The sequence below is a fragment of the Piliocolobus tephrosceles genome, chromosome 11, assembly GCF_002776525.5.
Source record: "Piliocolobus tephrosceles isolate RC106 chromosome 11, ASM277652v3, whole genome shotgun sequence".
Lineage (NCBI taxonomy): Eukaryota > Metazoa > Chordata > Mammalia > Primates > Cercopithecidae > Piliocolobus > Piliocolobus tephrosceles.
Window position 1 is genome coordinate 47871581 of NC_045444.1, and position 26018 is coordinate 47897598.

At 39.0% G+C, this 26018-nt stretch overlaps 1 long non-coding RNA gene across 1 annotated transcript in view; it reads left to right on the top strand.

Moving 5' to 3' along the window:
* Positions 1-3239: 3239 nt before the first annotated feature.
* The window catches only part of LOC111546067, a 59605-nt gene continuing 36826 nt past the window's right edge, over positions 3240-26018 (top strand). The window contains exon 1 of the long non-coding RNA XR_002732633.1: positions 3240-3328. This is a non-coding gene — a long non-coding RNA (uncharacterized LOC111546067). The remainder of the gene's footprint in view (positions 3329-26018) is intronic.

Here is a 26018-nt window from a genome sequence, read left to right on the forward strand (position 1 = left end):
GGCCTCCCAAAGTGCTAGCTTACAGGTGTGAGTCACCATGACTGGCTGAAAGCATAGTTTTTAATTGCTGCCAAGTACTTAGTTGTACACAACATTTATAAATCCTTTTGTTATTTTATTTTTAAATGCGTAATCACTTTGACAATCACATGGCGAAGCCTAAGCTAGTAGTCAGGACTACAGCTCTGAATCCAATGTTTATTTAACTATTATAAATACTTGAGGTTAGGTATGATGCTTGTTTGTCCTGGTTACTCACTAAAGACGGTCCCTTAACTAACCACACTTACAGTCATAGCCTTGGGTCATCTTCCACAGTGAATCTGGGCTTGTCCTGTGTAGTCGATAGAATTCAGTGGAAGGGAGGCTGCACGACTTTGGGCTAGGTTGTAAGAAGCCTTACAGCTTCTGGCTTGGTCTCTGCGCTCCAGAAAAACTTGGAAGACATCTGACTACCTGAGGTTGCCTTGCTTAAGGAAGCCCACATTGCATAGGCCATATGCACAGCAAGAGAGAGAGAAAGAGGGAGAGAGGGAGGGAGAGAGGGAGGGGGTGGGGAGAGGGAGGGAGGGAGAGAGAGAGAGAGAGAATGGTCTAGACAGCTCCAGATGTTCAGATGTTTCTAGCCATCCCAGCTACGGGCACACAAAACAACTTGGATGTCCAGACCAGTCAAGCCTTCATATGCCTCTAGCTCCAACCACTATATCTTTGTCACTACCTGAGCAGTGCCACGTGGGAACTGTCCAGCTGAGTCCAGTGAATTCACTGAAAGAGCATAATGAATTGTAGTTTTAAGGCATTGAGTTCTGAGGCGGTTTGTTACACAGAAACAGAAAATCAAAACACTGCTTCACTTCTATGTCTTCAGCACCTGGCATGAGGCTGGTGTACTTGGTGTATTGTAAATACTTCAAAAACATTTGTTACATGAGTAAATAAGCTTACAAGATTACTTGCACACACAAATAATATGTGTGTAATTATGAAATTTCCTTATAATTAAAATGCTAAGAAAATCACTCACTTTCTATTTTGTTATTTCTTGTTTTTCTCAGTTTCATTTTCCACTGGACTGACTGGGTCAATAAACATTGAGTTGGTGTTTGTACAAACACAGTAGAGCCAAATGTCATAAATGGCTGAAATTTTTCCTTTCTTCAGAGTCCCACTTCTTTGATGAGATAGGCAATATGTTACAGAATGGCCCAGTGCAGAGCAAAGGCTCAGCGAGTATTACCATTTCTTGTTGTTCAGACTCCTTGTTGCAGGAGCCTCAGTGTTCGCACAACCACACTGCACAACTTCCAGGGAGATTTCTGCACATCTGAAGCATCACCTAAAATAAAGAACATTCTATGCCACTCAATATCAAAGTCTCTTTAGATGTTAGCGCAGGCCCTGAGATGGGCTCTGTCATGTATGAGAGGGCACCCCTTCCACTCTGAACTTGTACCATCTTGCCCCAACCATTGAGAAACGTGGCAAGCATAAGCAAACCTTAGAACTCCCACAAACAATTCCCATAAACACAAATCTCATTCCGAGGGAAAATTTTAGTAGAAATTACAAGCACCAACTTGAGACTTCCGTAAAAACGACATGAAACACATTGGAAAAGGTGGGCCTACATAGGTTTCTGCCAAATTTCTAATTCACAAAGTTTTGTGCTCTTCTCAGGGTTGTTATGGAGTCCTGGCCACTTGCTGTGTACAATGGGAGATGCCTGGAGAGGCTCCTTCTCACTTTAACTTTTTTTCTAACTAATCTAATTCTGATTTCAGCTTTCAACATTTCAGTGCTCAGATTATTCACTTTAAACGGGCAACCCATGGGCTTTCTTCTCTGTTCTCCCAGAAACTGTGGAAGCTGAGTGGCTTTCCATAATATGCGCTACTTGGTCTCACCCTGAAGCAGAGAAGACTGCCTTGTACAACTTCAAAAGGCCCTTTGATAAGTTGTTTTGGCTTCTTACTTAAATATAGAGCAATCCAGCTTATTATCACCTCCAGTTTGTTTTTAAAATAAATTCTTCCTTTATCACACCTTCAAATCCATCTAAAGAATGTTTAAGTTCTCTTTAAACAATTAAGAAAAGTCACCCAAGGTATTAGCTGCAGCAAGGGTGAGACTTGTGGTGTGATGCAATGTCTTACAGTGTCCCCTCTGCTCCAGAGTCTTCTCCCTTAGTCTTAAAATTCAGAATATTCAGTTAACTGGCCACCTACGGGGTCTTACTGCATGCAGTAATTCACATTTCCTCATAACATACTTTTATTACTACTTTGAAATACTATAGCAGTATGAACGTCCTGTAGAGAGCCTGAACTGTGAGTATTTTGATAACCTTTCTTTATGATCATGCTTGGTTTAATTTGGACATGATTCAGGAAAAAGAAAAGAGAGAGAAAAAAATGGCCAGATCATGACAGGCTTGTTCTGAATGGTCAAACCCAGCAGGCCCCTTGGTGGAACAGTGGGCCAACCTGAATCATTTGCAATGAATGACGAACCAGGTCAAAGCCCAGAGCTACTGCTGCTAATAGGCATACTCTATCATCTACAGAATATTTATTGTTATTAAGCCTCATATTAGTGTTCCTTCATGTGTAGTTTGAGAAGTGTTGATTTAGACAAAATGGATTGAAACAATATCTTTAATCTCTGCTTTAAAGATTCAGCTGAGTGTCAGTTGCTCCAGGGAGCCTTGTCTGACCCAGAGCAGTTTCTCTCTATTATACCACTATTGTGCAATGCAGTTCTGTGGTTAGATGTCTGTTCCCCCACTGCATTTCTTTCTCCTGTTCTCCTTGAATACACTAATCACAAGTTTGGCTTTGAAGAGTTCATGAATGGATGGATGGATGGATGGATGGATGAATGAATGAATGAATGAGTGAATGTGGTGTCAGATGTGTAATACTGGAAGAGCAATGACCACAATGGTAGCTGTGGAACTCCAGAATTTCTCCTGAGTAGTAATGATAGTATTATCCTTTTTGCAAGGTTGTTGAGGAGTAAAACAATGAGATAATCTGTATTATTTTATTTAGCAAATGTATAATTGAGTGTCTACTTGGAGGCAAATACTGTAAAAATATTCCAAAGTGCTTTAAAAATGATATCATTTCTCTTTATTTTATAATAGAATTTGGTTGGCCAATTTCTCTAACTGTACATACACCACTAGGCAGGGTGGCTTTCCATTGTTCTCTAACATCCTGTTTTTAGATTTTCCAGCTAGGAATTCACATTTCCTCATAACATACTTATATTACTACTTTGTAATACTATAGCACTATGAACGGTCCTGTAGGGAGCCAGAACTGTGAGTATTTTGATAACCTTTCTTTATGGTCACGCTTGGTTTAATTTGGACATGATTCAGGACAAAGAAAAGAGAAAAAAAAAAAAAAACAGAAAAAGCAACACTGCAGATTTTTTTTTTAATAATTCAACATAATCCTTTAAGGATGCAATGCTATTTTATTTTAATTTTTAATTTTAGTTTTTATTATGCTTGGTGTGTTTAATTAGAGTGGTTTGGATACAGAAAACAAGTTTGATAGAAATTTGAATTTAACTTTGTTTGGCAATTGGATACCAAAGACAAATGTAAGAAATATTTTGAAAATTTGAGAACATTTTGGTTCTTAAAAAGTATGTATTATGTAAGTTAATGTTTACATGGCTTTGAAATGGTACAGGCACTAATGTATGACTGAAAGGAAAACTTAGAGAAAAAGGCATCTTCACTTAGGAACAGCTGAATTTGGGAACTAACAAGAGCAAAGCAAATAATTCAGTTAGTTGTTGCATGGAATAAATTTACTATGGTAAAAACACCATTTACTTTGAGAACATTCCTATATTTTTCAAAATAACTCATAACATCATTTTGTATAATGGATGAGTTTCTTTTAGTGGTCATGGTTTCATAATTTGTAAAACCTAAAAAATGTCTAACCTTCTAGTTAGTTTTTATTTTTGTACTTCTTTTAGAAGTACAAAATTCTATGCTATGACATATTAATTTGCTATGGATTGAGTGTTTTAACTTCCAACAGATATGGCTTCCAAAGGCACTCAAATAAGCAGGCAGAAAGGACAGAGTCATTGAATCCCAACAGTTATTTAAGTCAAATGGAGCGTATGTGATCACAGCTTGGATTGTGGTTCTGAACCAAGGCAAAGGTTGAGTTTCAAAACTATGAAGTTAGAGTCTCAGACTCATTTTCATAGAAACCCTGATGTAAATGACACGTACATTTCCAATTTAATAGGCATGGTCGCCGGAAGGGTAACCCCAAATCTGAAGCTGGGGACTTGTCTCATTGGTGATGACTGTACTTGAAGGGTTGTTTGTAGTATTGAGTGAGTGGTCTCCGTGGTCCTCATGTCCTGAGGCTGAAGCCCTGTGAAGGGAGCTGCACAGCCTCGTGTGGAAGACCATGAAGTTTCGATTCTGGAAATGGTGTCAAAGGCAGCAGCTGCTTCAGGCAGCAGATGGCTGCAGAGGGAGAGTTTTGGGTTCTGTTGCTAGGGTGTTGTGGTGGTTGTAGTCCAGAGACTTGAAGCAACACTGGGGAAGACTCGGATGGTATTACAAGACATGCTTGTGGGAGATGCTGCCATGTCAGAGACAGGGCAGGTGTGACTGGGCTGCATATCCTTCATAAGTCCTGTCTCTAAGTCATGCTATTCTAGTTACTCGGCTGAGTAACAAGTGACCCCAAATCTAGAGGTGGAAAACAAACTTTTATCATGTTCATGGATTCTTTGGACAGGGTACTGCGAGGGCAGTTTTTTCCTATGAGGCCAGGAGCCATATCCAGAAGACTCAAAGGTTGGGGCTGGAATCATCTGAATGCTTGCTCACTCACATGTCTGGGGGCGGGGGGGAGGTGCTTCTGGCTGTTGCTGAGGGTATTTCTAGAACTATTGCTGTGGACTGAATGTTCGTGTCTCCCACAGATGTGTATGTTCAAGTCTAATCCACAGTGGGATGACATTTGGAGGTGGAGTCCCTGGCATATCATTAGGTCAGGAGCAAGGAAAACTCATTAATGGGGTTAGTGCCCTTATAAGAAGAGGCCAGAGAGCCAGCTCATTCTCCTTTTACCATCTGAGGACATAGCCAAACATGCCTGTCTGTAAACCAATAAGAGATCCCTCACTAGAACCTGACCCTGCTAGCACCATGATCTTGGAATTTCAGCCTCCAGAACTGTTAGGAATAAATGTTTGTTGTTTGAGACACCCAGTTTATGGTATTTGGTTAGAGCCGTCCAAGTTGACTAAGCAGCTGTCAAGTGGAATGGCTACACATAACTCCTCCATTTGGGATGGGCTTCCTCTCAACATGGTGGCTGGTTTTCAAAGATAGGCATCTTAAACAGGGATGGCTTCATGGGTTTGTGTCCTGTGTAGTTACACAAGGCTAACACACAGAAGAGGGCTCTGTGCTTGCCACTGTTTTGAAAGTCTTAATTTTGAGTAAGAGGCTGCTCATTTTCATTTTCTCCTGGATTCCACAAATTTCATCACTGGTCCAGATTAAGACAGAGAGAGAGAAAGAGAGAGAGAGAGAGAGAGGAGAAAGATAGAAAGGGGTGGGGAGAGGAACTAGTCAAAAGCTATATTGCCTTCTTTTACTTCATCTAGGAAGTCAGGCAGCATCATGTCTACTACATTGTATTTGTTAGAAGCAAGTCATTGAGGTGTCCCATATTCAAAGGGGAGATAATAGATTCCACTGCTTGATGGAAGGATGTCAAGGTTCTGGGAGAGTATGTGGGAACATAAATATTGCTATGGCCATTTTTGGAAAATACAATCTGCCACAAATGCTCTGCATATATTTCTGCAGGTGCCACCTACTGGGTTAGTTTTTATTTTGTTTCTTGTGTAATAGAGTGTTAAAATTAAAGTTAGAGACTGAGACACCAAGATAGAATTGATGTGATATTCCAAAGCCAGATCACAGTATGTGAAATTTACATTCCATGGCTTGAATCCCCTCAACCACTTTCAGAATGGAAAGAGTTGACTTGGAGGAGAATTTTGAAATGACTTATTTGGAAGGATCAGTTGCTCCATTCAGATTTACCCCATGTTTAGTAAGGGAGACCTCCAGGAGTTCATTTGGAAAGTTCTGAATCACCTTCTTTAAAACTAGAAGCAACTTAAGCTGTAAAAAGTCAAAAAGGGTGAAGGCAGGAGGATAAGGCATTATCTTTATTTTTTATTAAAAATCTTGTATGTTATTAAAAGTTTGTATTTATTTTTTCATTTAAATTCACAGCTTTATTTTATTAAAATTAGCAGTTTTTTCTTTCTTTCTTGATTTTTTTGAGACAGAGTTTTTGCTCTGTTGTCCAGCCTCGGGTGCAGTGGCACGATCTTGGCTCACTGCAACTTCCTTCTCCCGAAAGTGATTGATTCTCCTGCCTCAGCCTCCTGAATAGCTGGGATTACAAGTGAGCACCACTATGCCCAGCTAATTTTTTTTTTTTTTTTTTGTATTTTTAGTAAAGACGAGGTTGTCACCATGTTGGCCAGGCTGGTCTCGAACTCCTGACCTCAAGTGATCTGCCTACCTTGGCTTCCCAAATTGCTGGGATTATAGGTATGAGCCACTGTGCCCAGCTTAAAATTAGTGTTTTTAAAAGGTCATTTAATCAGTAAGGTATTTATTATTACCATATAAAACAGACCCAGATAGGGGACTCCATGGTTAGGGAAGTTTGTAATTTGTAGGCTCAGCTGATACAACATAAGGGTGATAGCAGATTTGACCACATCTACAAAAAATACTCATCTTTCCAAGAAGCCCAGACTAGGTACCCCTTGAGGTCCCTAAGCCATTGCCAAGCCTTCTCAGAGGTGATGGGAAAGAATCTGTTCTAATGGGCCCAGGACAATCCTGAATCCTCTCCAGAAAAGTGGAAGGGAGGCCAGAGAGCTTCTTTGCCTATGCACATGGAGATGACCTTCACAAACGTTGAATCCAGGCAGAATGGAGAGCTTATACCTTCAGATTCCAAAGGGTAAAGGAATATTTTCTGTGGACTAGCTCTGTGTGGGGTGATTGGGCAAGTGAGACAGTGTGGGTTTTTTATGAATTTGTCCAAGGGCCCTAGATGGTTGAAGGGCCAGAAGCCAGAAGTTGAAGTTAATATCAGATAATTGAGGGCTGCAGAAGGACTCATGAGTAACCCCTGACTAACCATTCTGGTTTGCCCGGATCTCAGAAGTTGCACAAGATGTAGGACCTTTAGGCTAGAATGGGAATATTCCTGGACAAGCTGGGATGGGTGGTCACCCTACCTACCTTGGACCACCCATAATAAGATGCATTAACCCAGGACAGGACTGCAGGGCAGGGGCCCACCAGGGACCCTACAGGATGCCTGTGAAAGTGCCTGTGAAAGAAAGACTCATCTGCAAACATTTGCCAGGCCTGGAAAGCCCAAAGCCAGCACAAGAAGGACATTTCCTGGCCCTTTACCATGTCTCTCTTCTAGCTCTGGCCTTAACCCAGAAACTGACTAGCAAGCTGCGGGAGGGCTTCAGAAGGGAGGAGGGAAAGCACTAGGTGGAGAATAAAGCATAAACCATCCACAGTGGAGCAGCTGAGGTACAGGGACAGGAAAAGGTTTAGTGCTAAATCAGTTTCAGTTTCTCGTTATGTAAGATGTTCTGATTACTGAATTCCACTCACTTGTTACTAAAGGGATTGTAGGATGTTCTTGTCCTCATATACACATCCAAGAGTATCTAGAAAAGTCCTGGGATGCACCTGACTGTTCAAGTAGGGGCAAGGGAAGGTTAACTCCACTGAACACATGAAGGGGAGTGCTGTGATTTCACGATGGGCTGTCCTTGTTCAACATACTTCTTATACTTGAAATTTCAAAAATCCTGCTCCAATGTGAAGTGACAAATGACAGGTCAAGGAAATAACTTGTTTGTTCCTCTACTTTGTAAAGATTATGCACTTTCCATGGACTGTTTAAAATTTCTCAAATAATGAATTTAAGTTAAAGAGGGAAAAAAATCCATCTTTCCCATCTCTCGCTCAGTCTCCAACAGCTATCAAACATCAAATATTTTCTTCTTCCCTAGGCTGGAGGCCTAACAACTCCAGGAACTAAATATCAGATTTTCCACAGAGAATTGTGGGATCATTTATTCTTTGGGATGATTGTCAGATATCACTTGTTTTCCTCTACCTCCACCGTATCCCCTTAATCAGGTGAACCCACCTGCTGCGGCTACCTGTTTCAGCTCAGCTCAGCTCATCTGCTTCTACTGGGGTCCTGACCCTCATAAGTGCCCCTTTCACAGATGCTGGCTTGTCAGTGTTGCTACTTATTTCCACCCAGCCCTGTGCCATCCATACCTGGCACCCACTCTCAAGGTCTGATGCTGATTCTCTGATCTCTCTTGACCAAGCCATCAGATGCCTCTGACTCAGTTGCCCAGGATTTCTGTGTTAGAAAGGAACTGCCTGGGAACTGCTTCTTGATTTTTCTGGATCAGGCTTCTAGTCCCAACTCTGTTAAAATTCCGGAATAATCTTAGACAGTTGTTTTAACCTCTGCAAGCCTCAGTTTCTTCATCTATACAATTAGGATAAAAATACTTGTATTGCTTAGGGATACTGTGAAGAAATCAATTAATAGATGTGAAAACACTTTGTAAAAGTTAGACAGTAAATATATGCATGGTAGTACATATGTATGCATTAGTACAGTCTGGTTACCACTCTGGAGTTGGGATTTTTGATATTATTACCCTTATCTTTACCCTTCCCTGTCATTACTGCATCTCTTGGCTTTTTGCTTAGATCCTTGATCTTCAGGACCTGATATGCTGAATGTCAATATCCATCCGTTCACTGAGATAATCTTACCAGGCTAAATGTCTTCTTATCGCTTCATGCAAAGGTCATTTTCTCACTCTCTTTCAGTCCCAGGTGAAACACCTGAGCCTTCTCTCTTCAACTACTTTTCTTTCTGACCTAATGTCCTAATGAATATGGAGACCTGTGCCATTCCAGTTCAACCAACACTCTGCTCTTTTCTTCCTTCAGAGCTGTCACAGAGAAAACCCAAGACAGCAACACGTTCTGCAAGCCAGGTGAGGAGAGATTTTTAAAGGGGAGAGAGTGAAAAATTCTGTCAAATGTCAAATTCTTTTCAAGGAAGGTGAAGCCTGAGAATTGAGCATTGAATTTAGCAATGTGGAAGTTACTGGTGAGCTTGATAGGAGCAAATTGGGGGAAAAAATGAAATAAATTTCAATTAGAGTAGATTCAACAGAGAGCAGGAAGAACTAAATTAGAGGCAATGATAAACAGCTCTTTCAAAGAGCTGTGTTTTGTTTTGTTCCTTTTTTTTCTTAAGGTAAGGAAAAGAATGGGCAATAGCTGGAAAGACAATAGGATCATGAAAGGTTTTCCCAGACAATACAGACAAAAAAGAGAGGATACATTAATGAGACAGGAGAGAAGAAAACTGCTGAAACAATGACTTAAGTAGGTTAGAGCAGATGGGATCCAGGGCCATACTGGAGGGGCTGGCCTTCAGAAATGCAGATGGCTCAACTATATCGCAGGAAGAGAGCTGGAACATGTGTACACACATGCATCAGGGGAGGACATGTAGGGTGTCTTCTGATGGCTTCAGTTTTCTTAGTTACACAGGAAGCAAAGCCATCAGCTGGGAATGAGGATGGAGGAGGAGGTGTTGGAATCTGAGAAGAGAGAAGGTAAGAAATAACCACGTAGGAGAGTAGAACAGTAAATTATCTAGGGATATACAGTACAATTGCTAGGCAGTATTAATCACTTTCATAATGTTAATGATCATTAATCTATATTGATGTCATTAGTGGATTTTACTCTAGATATGTTCATTTGTGTGAGTGTAGTCACAGTGTAGGCCGAATGTCAAATTTAATTAGGGTTTGGCTTTATCTAAGAGAGTTTGATGAACAGGAGTAAGGTAGAGAAACTGGGGGCAAATTTAAAGGAGTGATTATAACGACAGACCATGAAATGTAAGCAAGATAATGAGGAAGTGAGTGAGGTTGCAAGGAAAACCAACAGGATCAATAGACTGAAGATGGCAGGATGGATTTAGCCAAGTGACTAATTAAGGAAGAGAGCTCCAGGCAGATTGGAGATGTTTGTGAGGCTGGCCGACTATTGGAATTGGGGTTCAGGAAATGCGTTGAAAAAAATAGCAGTTATCGACCAGAATAGTAAGCTGCTCATAATTGATATTATGGAGGGTTTGTAGTTATGGTAAAAGCACAAGAGTTAATCCATGGGAATCAGTGGCCAAGGTAAAGAGGAGAACGAGATCTCTAGAAGTGGGGAGGCCAAGGAACTGAGAGAACAGACATTGGAAATGATCATCTATAGGGATATTGAACTCACTAATAAGTAGAAGAGAATTAGAGGTAGACAGAATGAATCATTAGTTAATTATCTCCACAGCCTAACAAGGAGTAACCAGGAAGTGCTGGTGATAATGGCGGCATGAGGTTAGAGATGACCTCAACAAACCCAGTCACTTCCAGAATGCATACAGATCTGGCTTAAAACGTTCTGGTCAGGCTGGGCGCTGTGGTTCATGTCTGTAATCCCAGCACTTTGGGAGGCTCAGGCCAGCAGATCACGAGGTCAGGAAATCGAGACCATCCTGGCTAACAAGGTGAAACCCCGTCTCTACTAAAAATACAAAAGAAATAGTCGGGCATGGTGGCGGGCGCCTGTAGTCCCAGCTACACGGGAGGCTGAGGCAGGACAATGGCGTGAACCCAGGAGGCGGAGCTTGCAGTGAGCCGAGATCGCGCCACTGCACTCCAGCCTGGGCAACAGAGCGAGACTCCGACTAAAAAAAAAAAAAAAATGTTCTGGTCATTCCACACAAGCAAGTGGGTAATGAGTGACCATTGTTTCATGCTAGTGTTCTTATTCTTGCCATTATTCTTTTTCAGTTTTAATTGAGCTCGTGAATAGAGAAGAAAGAAAAAAGGAAAGAATGTGGAGTGATGATAATTCAGTTAGTTTAATCCAGCTCAGTAATTAATTTCAAAGTGTGATTTGGGAACTCCCGGGGTTCCCTAAGACCTTTTTTCAGGTCAAAACTATTCTCCTAATGAAACTAAGATGTCATTTGTTGTTTTTGCTGTTTTTGTCTTGGGAGTGTACAGTGAAGTTTTCCAGAGGCTAGATAACATATGATAGCAAACTGAGATAAAAACTGAGTACAGAAGCAAACATGAGACTCTACCTGTCTTCTATTAAATCAGCAATTAGAGATTTCAAAAAATGAAAACCATGCCATTTTTCTTGTTATTTTTTCTGTTTTGGAAAACACAATCTTTTTCATAAAAATTATTATTTATGTTAACTTGTAATGGAACTATTCTTTTAACTTAAATGAATAAAATGAATATTTAGGACTTTCTGTTTAATTTTGGATATGTTAAATGTTAATAGATATAACCTGAATAGACAAAAGTCCTTTGGGGATAGCCTATTTTTAAGAGGGGCCTGGAGACCAGAGAGTTTAAGAAACTCTGATTTTTGTCACTTACTAGAAGGTGAAGACTGGGAAGGCTGAGAAGTTGGACGTATCTAGAGAAATGGAGGTGAAGGGGTCCTGCATGAGCACTTCTAACCACTGTGACCTGCAACATGTTATAACATCAACTCCCTGAGGCTCTAGTAGGGGACATGCACAAGTCATAAAGTGTCTCTCCTAGCTATGGAAGTTCTCCTTACTTTGAATATCATTAGACATATTTAATGAATTAGTAATTGTTATGAAAAATTGAGCAATAAATCAATCTCTATAAGACAATGGTATATCTTTGAAATTTAAATAAAGCTCAATTGTTTTAAAGGTTTAGAAGTTTGCTTTTCTTTTTTGATTATGAAAGCAATACAAGTCACTGTATAAAATGTAGAAAATTCTGAAAAGCATTAAGAGAATAGGAGTTAGTTATAATTTTATCTCCCAGAGAGAATGAGAAATTGAGCAATAAATCAATCTGTATAAGAAAATGGTATATCTTTGAAATTTCTATAAAGCTCAACTGTTTTAAAGGTTTAGAAATTTGCTTTTCTTTTTTGGTTATGAAAGCAATACATGTCACTATAGAAAATGTAAAAAATTCTGAAAAGTATTAAGTGACTAGGAGTTAGTTATAATTTTACCTCCCAGAGAGAATGAGTTAGCTTACTACCTGTTTTCTTCTGTCTCTCTTTTTTAAACAAATATGTTATCATGCTGTATATATCATTTGAAATTATTACGTTTAATGGAGCAAAATATCCCATTTGAATTATATAATAATAAACGTAGTCAATCTACCTAGAGTTAGTTAGATGTGAAAAGGTTTCCCTCCAATTTTTTCATCTGTTATAATGTATGCTTGAATATGCTTCTCTCTATATCTCTATATGTTACTTTATTCTGCACAGGTACACACACACACACACACACACACCAAAAACTATGTATATGCAGTTGTCTACATCACTGGTTCAAAGCATTCATTTTGCTGAAGGAAATAAATATTGCAAAGTTGGAACTTCCTTCCAAATTGACTTATATTTATTGTTATTGCTACTGTTAAATTGATTAGCAATTCCAGTACAAGTGCCATTGTAGATTTTTTTTTAAAAAAAACTGATTAAATAAATCTAAATTTCATTTGGATAAATTAATGGATAAAAAACATTTTGAAAACGAAGACATAATTGAAGATGAATAGTGGTGACAGCAGGTTTTAGAAGGTATTGTAAAACAAAAATAATTAAAACAGCATGGTTTTATAGTAAGGATTGACAGATAAAGGAAGGAAATTCCTAGGAAATATTGTCTAGCATATTTAAAAATTTAGTATATGATTAAAGGCAGTATCACAAATAAGTAGTGACACTAATGAATATTCAATAACTAGTGCGAAAATACCATTGACTCTGTGGAAAGCAATAAACAAAAACAAAAACGCAAATCCCATTTAAGTGACTGAGATAATTAGAATGAAAGATGTATGGTGCCATCTAGTGGTTAAACATGTAATTGCATACATATTGTTCTATGTAGAGTCTAATGGCAGAAATTTAAACCTGATGGAGACTTGAAGGGAGGTAAATTATTCATTAATAAAAAGGTTTACATCTCACACTTCAGCACTAATTTAAGAAAATATTTTTAAATACTGACTGTTTCTGAGAATATTATAAACGGTAGCCTATATAGTGATCCTGCATGAACATACAAGAAATTGCAGTTCCAGACATTCACATAAACAAGCATGCCAACCTGTCAGACTTTTTTTAGTAACACAATGAAACAAAAGAACAATTTGAGTAAAAGCATGCTGACTGGAAATTCATACATAAGAGCAGAGCCTTCCAGCAGTTATAATTTTGAATAAAGAACACCAGGGGAGCAACCTATCCTCTGGCCCATGGGGACTAATGGAGGGCCAGAGCTTGCCCTGGGCCAGTGGCCAATGCGGTTGGGTAGTTCCTGGTGTCGGTGGAGACCGCACATCTCCCCTTTGGCCTCAGGCACAAGCTGTACACACGCAACCATCTCCACACTGGGTCTGTGCCTCCAGTCTTCCCATCCGTCAATCCATGGAGGCTGCTGCAAGGACACATGGCTCATCTAGAAAGCAGCCCTGCCTTCCATCGCTGGGAACGTACTCTCCTTCCCATTCAGTGGCTGCAGCACCAGCTGCCCTGTTGGAATGCACAGAGCTTCCTGGCCCCAGCTCCTTGGTCCAGAGATGAGCTCCTAGACTAAAGCTGGGCCTGTAAGTCCTCTTCCTTGGAATTTTGAATTTGGAAACAAGAGAATTGGGCCAGTCTATCTATGGATTGTCAAGACTGGGAGCTTAAAACTCAGAAGCTTTGGGTGTCCATTAGTGTAAGCTGGAGAAACAGAAAGAGCAAGTGGAGAGGATGAAGCCCAAAGAAGCAGCAGCGGGTGATGAATGAGGCAGCACCACTGTGCTCCCCCTCCTTAGCTCTGTTGCTTCGCTCCTTTTGGATGCTCAGTTTCTCCTTGGATTCCTTGGATTCCCAGTATTCCTCAGATAAGCCTTTCCTTTTGCTGAAGCAAATGTAAATGTTTTTTTCTGTCCTCTACATTCAAAAGTGTGCTAATAAATCTTTTGAAAGGACAAATCTGATCTGTATCATTCAACAGCTGCTCATTACCAGCACATCAAGTGCAAGTTCTTTAGCACGGCCTTTGAGGTCTCTCATGACCTCTGAAGCCTCATCTCTGACTTGCCCTTGCTTTCTCCCTTCTCCCAGCCCCACTCTCTCCTCCCTGTCCGTTCTCCATGCTCCAGCCATACGCCAATGCCTCTGACCTCCCATACTGCTGCATTCTACCAGCTTCTCACCACACTGTTCCCTCTCCATGAAATACTTTTCCACCACTCCTGCTCCCCCAGAAGCACTGATTTGTCCTTCAGATCCCAGCTTAGGCATTATTTCCTCCCAAAGGTCCCCGAAAACCGGGTTGGTTGCTCTTCATATGTTATCCCATAGCACCTTGTTCGTGACTGTGTTATAGCTTTTATTGCTTGGCATCAAAATGGCCTGTTTATTTGGAGGAGACACTAAGCTCTGTGAGGGAAGGACAGTATTTGCCTCATTATTGAACCCCCCACCCCCGCCGCAATGCTCTGTACTTTACCTAGAATACAGTTTGCGCCCAAATATTTGTTCAATAAACAAACAAATATATACAGAGAACCATGTCTGTTATCTAAGTGAGAACAACTGAGGCCCAAGTGTGCTGTAAACTTTTTTTCAGGAAAGTGTCCAATCAGCCTCATTTTTGCTTAGACTAGGGTCTGTAAATCTCTAATAACATTTTTGAGGGCTGCTGTCTCAGGCTTCACAACCAGACAAATGCTTTTAATGTATGCAACTTTCTCTTATGCAAAATCAGAGTGAAATGCACATGAATCGATATAAGGATTATCTGCATTTTGTGGACATGGGTGGTCCAGACACCCACAAGGAGATAAATAAATGTTTGAGGTGGGTCCTTCAATGATTTTTACAAGGGATGCCAATTTGGCAAGCTTGACTGGGCCCTACCAGTGTGAGGAACCATGATTTTGGTATGATGTTGGGGAATTTGTGGATTCCATCTGCTGGTTATCTCACAAAATGTAGAGCTGAGAAAAATCACATACTGATTAAATCATAGAATCCCACACTTGGAAGGGACTTCATGAGATGATCTGGGCCCGCCTCCTGAAGGTCAATGCATAAATCATCTTGTGCAGATGGCTGTTTATACTATTTTTAAAGCTCTTTAGGGATGGAGATTACACAGCTTCCCTTGGTAGTCTGATCTTCATGGTCAAGAACTTCCTTTTTTAAAAGCCCAGCTCCTCACTGCAGTTTGGCTCATTTCCTCTTTTTTTCAGCTCTCTGTGAACATGGAGAACACATGATCAATCTTTCCTGCTAATTACCTCTGGCCCACACCTGGACCCTTGCAATTAATTATTAGGATTTGTGCTATTTTCCCCCTCCCAAGCTACACAGTTGCAATTCCTTAATTTTTTCAGAAGACTTATTTTTTCCTCCTCAATTACTTTTGTAATTTATACTTTTTCTCCTTAGAGTCTGTCCCATAGCTCATTATATAAAACTAGTAATAGCAGCTCTCCTCAAGTCCTAATCAGCTGTAAATAAACAGCAAAGCTTGCGTCTTATCTTACTCCAGTATCATATTTGCTGTTTAGATCACAGCACTTCCTTTTTGTTTGTGGTGTAGATTAGGTTCCACAATAAACCTCCAGCCTTTTACTGTCAAACTGCTACTTTCTACATGCCATATCTGCGTAATTTGCCTTTGTTTCCTTGATAGACTGAGTAATGCTTCCCCACCCCAGAGATGTCTGTGTCCTGGTCCCCAGGACTGTGAATATGTTACCTTGCCTGCCAAAAGGGACTTTGCAGATGTGAGTAAGGACCTTGAGATGGGGAGAGTATCCGGAATTATTCAGGTGGGCCCAATGCAATCACAGGGGTCCTTATCAAGTAGAGGCCAGGAGGATCTGGGTAGGAGAGAAAAGATGGCGGCAGAGATGAGCGTGATGGGCTTTGAAGATGGAGGAAGGTGGCACAAGCCAAGCAATGCAGCTGCAGGAGCTGGAAAAGGCAAGGAAATGGACTTTCCCCTGGAACTTCCATGGAGAAGCATGGCCCTGACTTGCCCACACCTTGATCGCGGCCCATTGAAACCTGTTTGGGTTTCTGATTTGCGAAGCTGTAAAGCAATACATTTGTGTTGTCTTAAGCAGCTAAGTTTGTGGTGATTTGTTACAACAGCAATAAGAAACATACAATTAACTAATGTAATGATCTGTGCTTGTCTTGAACTTCATGGTCTTACTCAACAGAGCATTTTTTGATTTATAGAGGTTTTCTTGATACTGTTTTCTCATCATCTAAAACCACATCAAAATGAGTGGGTATTTTCTAGATTATTGATAATCTTAACTTCTTATCAACTGTTTTAAAGTAATTTATGTACTAGAGGATTCTATTTATTGAACAGGTTCTATGTACCACGTATTTGAGCTTGGAATGTGCTATCTCACTTAAGCATGACAACAAAACCACAAGGCAGAGATTATTATCCGAGCCCCGTTCTACCGGGGAGTGGAGCGGTGCAGCAGAGCAGCTAGTTGCTGACGGAGCTGACGGTCAAGCTCCAGCCTGCTTGATTTTAAAGTCTATCTTCTCTCTACCATGATGACCTGCCACTGTGCTGTGCTCACTTTCTCTAGTGGAGTACAAAATTGTGAAGAATCTGAAGCATTGAATTTTCAAGGAAGATGTGTTACTATATGTAATTTTCTTGGGGGAAAAAAAAAAACTAGTTTCCTAGAAACGCTATGTAATTATTCCAGATGTCAGATTGAAATGATTTCAAACACCAAAACCAAAATTATAATTGTTGAAAAGTGAGAGGGATCACTCAAAAACATTAGTGGGGAAAGCAAAAGCTCTCTCTGTCTTGGCAGGAATCTATACTTTCCCTGGGGAAATATCATTTCTAAGGAGCAAAACTTCTGAATTAGTTTTCAGCAAAGTATGCTTTAAATTCTTCTGTCCTATGAAAGTTTCTGACATCGTGTTATTCTTCAGTTGAATTTTGTTGCCTACATAATTTGACATGTGAGACAAGGAGGGATGCTATTTTGCTTCCATGATCCTCTTCCTTTTCTCGGTTCTCTCTGTTTGGGAGCGAGGAGAGTGCAACTTTATTTTTAATACTAACCTTTTCCAACGACGCTTTCCATGTGGTCTGCTGAGGCTGGGAGCATATATACATTTGTTTTCAAGTCATCTCATTTTAAACTGACCAGCAAATATTTAATCAGCCAACAACCAACCCTTGGTTCTGCTAATTAGCCCTCGCCCTCTCCCTTTTTACTGACCAATTAGTACATTTTCTTAATACCATAGTAAACACTATGCAGATACAGCTTCAATTTCGGCCTCTCTTCCAACCACACTGCTGCACCTATGTCCCTGATACATAAATCTGACAGCTTCCCTCCCTCTTGTACCTCCTGGCAAATCTTAAAAGACCACAATGATCTATACTGTTATCTGTATCCCTTACTTCCTTGTCTCTTCTTACTGCACTGTAATTCACTCTGCCCCATCATTCCTTTGTGAGACCATGAAACTTGTCTCACAAAAACTTGGGTTCTTGTGGGTGGCAGTGGGAGGAGATGTCAACTTGGTATCTTTTATGTGTCCCAAGCTAAACTTCCTGTTTCCCCTTCAGCCTCTAAAACCCACTCTTTGACCTGTTTTTACCTTTCAGTGAATGATACAATTTTGAAGTCAAGCCAGAAATCTAGGGTGTAACCCTATACTGCTTTCTTTTATCCATGTCATCTTCATTACCTTAAAAGAAGTGATTCTAGATCAGGCACAGGGGCTTACACCTGTAATCCCAGCACTATGGGAGGCTGAGATAGGAGGATCGCTGGAGCCCAGGAGTTCAAGAACAGCCTGGGCAACATAGTGAGACCTTGTCTCTACATTAAATAGAAAAATTAGCTGGGCATGGTGGCGTGCACCCATATTCCCAGCTACTTGGAAGACTGAGGTTGGGGATGGCTTGAGCCTGGGAGGTGGAGGCTGCAGTGAGCCAAGATTGTGCCATTGCACTCCAGCCTGGGCAACAGCAGAGCGAGACCCTGTCTCAAAAAAAAAAAAAAAAAAAAAAAGTAATTTCACTTACCTCCTTCTGCTCACTCTTGGTTTTTTAATTCAACCCTTCATCTTTTTAAAAAAATTAGTTTTGTGGGTACATTATAGGTGTGTATATTTATGGGGTACATGAGATATTTTGAAACACATTAGGATAAATAAGATATCTGTCACCTCAAGCATTTATCCTTTGAACTGCAAGCAATTCAATTATACTCTTTTAGCTATTTTTAAATGGGGAGTTAAATTATTTTTGACTGTAGTAACTCTGTTTCACTCTCAATTACTAGGCCTTATTCATTCTTTCTGGTTTTTTTTGTACCGATTAACCCACTTCCCCTCTCTTTCCTCCACTGCCCTTCCCAGCCTCTAATAATCTTCCTTGTACTCTCTATCTCCATGAGTTCAGTTGTTTCAATTTTTAGCACACACAAATAAGTGAGAACATGTGAAGTTTGTCTTTCTGTGCCTGGTTTATTTCTCTTAACATAATGACCTCCAGTTCTATCCATATTGTTGCAAATGACAGGATCTCATTCATTTCTACAGCTGAATAGTACTCTGTGCACATGTACCACATTTCCTTTATCCATTCATCTGCTGATGGACGCTTAGGTTGCTTCCAAATCTTGGCTATTGTGAACAATGCTGCATTAAACATGGGAGTGCAGAATCTCTTTGATATACTCATTTCCTTTCTTTTGAGTATGTACCCATCAGTGGGATTGCTGGATCATATGGTAGCTCTATTTTTAGTTTTTTGAGGAACCTCCAAACTGTTCTCCATAGTGCTTGTACTAATTTACATTCCCACCACCAGTGTACAAGGGTCTCTTTTCTCTATATCCTCTCTAGCATTTGTTATTGCCTGTCTTTTGGATAAAAGCCATTTTAACTGGGGTGAAATGATATCTCTTTGTAGTTTTGATCTGCATTTCTCTGATGATCAGTGATGTTGGGCACCTTTTCATACACCTGTTTTCCATTTTCATGTCTTCTTTTGAGAAATGTCTATTCAGATCTTTTGCCTGTTTAAAAATCAGATTACTAGACTTTTTTACTAGATAATTGTTTGGGCTCCTCATATATTTTGGTTATTAATCTCTTGTCAGATGGGATTAATATTTACAAATATTTTCTCCTATTCTGTGGGTTATCTCTAAACTTTGTTGATTATTTCCTTTACTGTGAAGAAGCTTTTTAACTTGATGTGATCTCATTTGTCCATTTTTGCTTTGGTTGCCTGTGCTTGTGGAGTATTACTCAGAAAATCATTGCCCAGACCAATGTTTTTGAAGAGTTTCCCCAATGTTTTCTGTTAGTATTTTCATAGCTTCTGGTCTTAGATCTAAGTTCTTAATCCATTTTGATTTTGTTTTTGTATATGGTGGGATATAGAAATCTAGTTTCATTCTTTCGCATACAGATATACAGTTTTCCCAGCATCATTTATTGAAAAGACTGTCTTTTCCCAAATGTATGTTCTTGGCACCCTTGCTAAAAATGAGTTCACTGTAGATGTTTGGATTTGTTTCTGGGTTCTCTTAAGCCAATACTATGCTGTTTTGGTTACTACAGTTCTGTAGTATAATTTGAAGTCAGATAATATGATTTTTCTAGTTTTGCTCTTTTTGCTTATTATAGCTTTGGCTATTCTGGGTCTTTTGCAGTTCCATATAAATTTTAGAATTTTTTCTATTTCTGTGAAGAATGTCTTTGGTATTTTGAGTGATTACATTGAATTTGTAGATTGGTTTGGGTAGTATGAAAATTTTAGCAATATTTATTCTTCCAATCCATAAACATGGAATATCTTCCACTTTTTGGTGTCCTCTTCAATAGTCTTTATCATTTTTCAGCTAAATTACTGAAACACTCCCCAAACTCCTACTTTCCTTTAATTTTTAAGTTTTTGTTGTTGTTGTTGTTATTGTTGTTGCTGCTGTTGTTTTTATGAAACCAATGGGAACTTCTTAGGTGGAGGTGACATAGATATATATATGTTCAAAGCAAAAGGCACCTATGCTATTAAGATGGCCAAAGGAAGAATTTTATTACTATTATTATTATTATTTTGAGATGGAGTTTCACTCTTGTTGCCCAGGCTGGAGTGCAATGGTGTGCTCTTGGCTCACTGCAACCTCTGCCTCCAGGTTCAAGCAATTCTCCTGCCTCAGCCTTCTGAGTAGCTGGGATTACAGGCACCCGCCGCAATGCCCAGCTAATGTTTTGTGTTTTTAGTAGAGACAGGGTTTCGTCATGTTGGCCAGGCTGGTCTCGAACTTCCAACCTCAGGTGATCCACCCACCTCGGCCTCCCAAAGTGCTGGGATTACAGGTGTGAGCCACCGCGTCCAGCCAAGAATTTTATTTTTAATGGTCAGAGAAATTGAAATGAGACTGAAGACATGGAAATGTAGGGGACAGCTTTGAAACATACGTGGACTAGTGGGCTCCTAAACACTCACCTCTCAGAATATTATGCTATAATTGAACACCGGTAGATAAAATGTAGTCTATGTGAGCATATATTATACCATGAATGTTTGTGGTGGTGAGAAGAGCTGAGTTTTTAGACTTGTAACCGGAATCACCTGCTATGGCTTCAAAATAATGAGTTATTATTACTCAATATTATCATTATTTTGTCTTCATGGGTATTTTATCACTAACTTGGAACATGATAGCTTTTTTACTTTTTATTTTTATTTCATTTGTAATTTATTACGATACACTTATGACACTCAAAAATATATAAAGAACGATTAAGCCAGGCATGGTGCTCATGCCTGTAATCCCTGCACTTTGGGAGGCCAAAGCAGGCAGGTCACTTGAGGTCAGGAGTTCAAGACCAGCCTGGACAATATGGTGAAATCTCATCTCTGCCAAAAAATAGAAAAATTAGCTGGGCATGGTGGTGCATGCCTGTAGTCCCAGTTACCTGGGAGGCTGAGGTGGGAGAATCGCTTGAACCTTGGAGGTGGAGGTTGCAGTGAGCTGAGATCATGCCACTGTATTCCAGCCTGAGCATCAGAGTGACAGAGTGAGACCCTCTCTCAAAAAATTAAATAAATAAAGATAAAAGAATGAGTAAGTGAACACCCATTTACTCACCACCAATCTTAAAATATAAAATTCCAAATACGGTAATGATTGGAGCACCTGTGCCCAGTGCCCCCTTCTCCCCTGCACTCCCCCTATTCTGAAATTTGACTTCTTTCTCCTTCTCATGTATATTTACTTTTAATGCCCCTATGTACAAGGGCTCTCACTTACCTAATGTAGGATCTCAGCTACTCTACCCAACCATTGAAAGCAGAAACTTAGGCTAATTCTTGTTTAATCACTTTTTTTTTTTTAATCCTTGGGTGTGTTGGCACTGAGCTTACCTACTGAGGAGAGGCAGTTGTGCACATCTCTTCTCAAATCCACGTTCAGTTTGAGATCGCCATGGTGGGAGTAGTTACATCATGGAAATTGACAAATACTACAAATCAGGGATCTTCCCTGACCCTCCCAGGAGAAAGGTCTTACCTGCACAGTACTGCCCACTGCTCGTCTTCCACATCCAATTAGTTCTGTTGGTTATCTCCCTGATTGTATTTCAGTTCTGCCCATTGATCTCAAATCTATTGCTACATCCTTGGCCAAACCATTATTAGCTTGTTCTTTTTTGTTTTTCTTAAATTAAGAAGTTTCAAATACAGACAAAAATAGAGAGGATAGCATGATAAACTCCTGTACATCCATTACCCAACTTCAATAATTACCAACATTTTGCCAGTATTGTTTTATTTATTCCCCACTCCCTGCCTTTTTTTTTTTTTTTGTTACTAGAGGGAAAGGAGCTGGAGTAATTGAAAAAAATTTCTATATTATTTCGCTCAAATTCTTAATATTCATCTCTAAATTAAGTCTATATCAGGACATTATTACTCATTAAGAAATTAATGATTATTCCATAATATTATTTAACACCCAAATTATTTTCAGATTTCCCAAATTTTAACACAGTGCCTTTCTACACCCTTTGTTTGCTATATTTTTACCGTCTCTTGTTTCTGTAACAGATTCTTTCCTTTTTTCTTTTTTTTACAATTATTTGATAAACTCAATAATTTGTCCTATAGAGTATTACACATTTTGCATTTAGTTCACAGCTTCCTTGATATTCTTTATTAACTGATATTTAGATTAAGAGTTTCCATTAGATTCAAGTTCAAGTCTTTAGGCAGCACTAGCTCAGGGTGGTGTGTTCTATCACATCACATCATAATTAGTAGGTTCACATATTGCTAGCTTGATCCATGCACTACCCGGTTCCACATCAGTTTTTCACCTAATAGTTTTAGTATCTTCTCATGATAATTGTCTGGATTCAGTATTTTTTTTTTTTTTTTGAGATTGCAAAATGGTATTTATGGTATTTTGCTAATTCTATAATTTTATTTTCTATTTTGTAGCTGCATTTCTATACAAAAATCTTTCTCTTGCCAACTTTTTAGTTACTCTGAATAATAACTGGTGCAGAAAAAGTATAACAAATTCCTCTCTCTTTTCCTATATCTATAATTTTTTAGAGTAATGAGTTGGTATCTCAGCAATCATCAATGGTAATAAATAGTTTTTAAAAGAGCTTTTATAGGCCAGTCACGGTGGCTCACACCTGTAATCCCAGCATGTTGGGAGGCCCAGGCGGGTGGATCACCTGAGCTCAGGAGTTCGAATCCAGCCTGACCAATGTGGCGAAACCCCGTCTCCATTAAAAATACAAAAATTAGCTGGGGGTGGTGGTGGGTGCCTGTAAACCCAGCTACTCAGGAGGCTGAGGCAGGAGAATCACTTGAACTTGGGAGGCGACGGTTGCAGTGAGCCAAGATCGCGCCATTGCACTCAAGCCTGGGCGACAAGAGTGAAACTTCGTCTCAATAAATAAATAAATAAATAAATAAATAAATAAATAAATACAAATATAAAAGTTTTTATAGAAAAAAATTAAACCTGAAGAAAAGTTGAAAGAATAGTATAATGAACATTTATATGCTATTCACATTCCAGGTACACCAATTAGTAGCATTGTCACATTAATACCTCTTCTTCCATTGTCCTTTGAGCACTTCCATGTTTTCTGGCACCACAAGATATTCCAAACTCACCTTGCACTTTATACATCTTGGAGGATTCAAGCATTTCTTTAAGGAGCCTTCAATTTTTTAGAGGGTTTTGAAGCCAGAATTAGTGTGTGTGTATTCGTGTGTATGTGTGTATACGCATATGTACATACACACTTACATATTTATTCATACACACACATCTACAGACATATATTCATGTATATGTATGTATACAAATACAGATATATTCATGAATATACATTTATATTAATATCACCAATTCAAATCCACATAGCACTTACTCTCACCTTTTTTATTCCATGTATGTTTCTCCCTTCTCCCTTCCTAACAAACTCAATATATTTACTCATTTGTTCTCTCATTCACCACACATGAAGGAGGAGTTTCAGAATTAATGTATCAATAACACTGGTAAAAACCAAACCTATCCTTATGAACTGATACTCATCCTTTTTTTTTTAATGGTTACATAGTTCCCCATTTTGTGAACATATCTTGATTCATTCCATTAGTATCCTATGGATGGCGATTTTGATGGTTTCTCAGTTTTCACAATGAATGATCAATACCCACAAAGAATAACCTTGTGCATATGTAGTTTTGAATGTTTGGATGTGCATCCTTAGGGTAAATTTCTAGAACTGAGGTGCTGGGTAGTTTTGGCAGACACTGTCAAATTCCCCTCCCTGGGCAATTATTACATTTTGCATGGTAGTCTTCACTGTTTGGAAGCCTCTGTGTACTCACAGACTTAGCAACAGAAAGCATTGTTAGGTTTTCGAATTAGAAATACTATCTCATTGTAGTTTTATTTCATTTTATTTATATAGGGTTTGCGTATTTAAATTTATTTATTAAGGCATAGTTTAGTTATCTATTGTGAAATGCACAGGTCTTAAGCATTAATTTTGTTGCCTTTTGATAAATGTATGGGGTTGCCCAGGTTATCCACACCCCAATCAAGAAATGGAACGTTTCCATCACTCCAGAAAACTCTTTTATTCTCATTTCTACTTAGTTCCACACTTCCTTCTCCCAGAGGCAACCATTAAACTATTCTACCACCATTGCTTAGTCTGTCCTGTTCTTAAACTTTATATGTACAATCTTTTCTACCCATTCTTCTATTGATGGACATTTGGGTTGTTTCTAATTTTTTGGCTGTTATGAAGGCCACTGAGAACATTCTTACTCAAATCATTTAATGACTATGTATTCCTCAATTTTGTTGATGTAACTTGATTTATTCAGCTAGTATCTATCTTACAGATGGCATTTTAGGATATTTATATATTTCTATTAGTTTATATATACAGGATATGTGTATGTTTAACTGTATAAGAAATTGTCAATTTTCCTAAGCAGTTGTCCAATTTTATACCATCACCAGGAGTATATGAGACTTCCAGTTATTCTACATTCTTGACACCATTTAGTCTGGTGCCTTATGCAGATTTGATATAAGTATATAATGCATTAATTCCATTTACTGATGCTTTAATGAGGAATAGGTGTTGATTTTTGTCAGAGGTCTATGCAGTACGTGTGAAGTTCATGATAAAAGGTTTCTGTTTAGATCTCTTAATATGATAGATTACATTAATAGATTTTCTAATACTGAGACATCCTTGACAATTTTAGAATACATTACATTTGGTTACAGTGGATTCTTAAAAATTTTAATATGCTATTAAATTCTTTTTTCTGAATTCTAAAAGATTTAAAAATCAATATTTGTAAGTGAAATTAATCCATTTTTCTTTATCAAGTTTAGGCATCAATGTTATACTCATTTTATAAAAAGAGTTAGGACATTTTTTTGTTCTGGCCTCTGGAACAATTTATATAGCATAATTATCCATTCTTTAAGAGTTCGGTAGAGGTTACATGGAAAACCATCTGGAACTAGTGCCTATTTATGAGATAGCTCTTTGGTACTTTTCTCCATTTCTTCTATGCAAATTGGTTTACTTTTCACTTTCCACTGGTATCAATTTTTTTTTTTTTTTTTTTTTTTTTTTTTGAGAGGGAGTCTCACTCTGTCACCCAGGCTGGAGTGCAGTGGCCGGATCTCAGCTCACTGCAAGCTCCGCCTCCCGGGTTTACGCCATTCTCCTGCCTCAGCCTCCCGAGTAGCTGGGACTACAGGCACCCGCCACCTCGCCCGGCTAGTTTTTTGTATTTTTTTTGTTTTAGTAGAGACGGGGTTTCACCATGTTAGCCAGGATGGTCTCGATCTGCTGACCTTGTGATCCGCCCGTCTCGGCCTCCCAAAGTGCTGGGATTACAGGCGTGAGCCACCGCGGCCGGCTCCAAAGTTCAATTTTTAAAAATAACATATTGTAAAATATTTTACCTATTTCTTCTAGATTTTCAAATACATTTGTTCAATATTTTCAATAGTCTATTTGTTTTGATTTATTCTGTTTCAATGGTTGTTTCCCAATTCATTTTATTTTAGGTATTGTTAGTTTCTTTTTTCCTTGCTTAGGTTGACTAGTAATTTTCTCTTTTATTGTTTCTCTTCACAGAATTATTTTGATTTATTAGCGCTATTGTTTTTGTTTTGTTTTCTACCTATTTTTT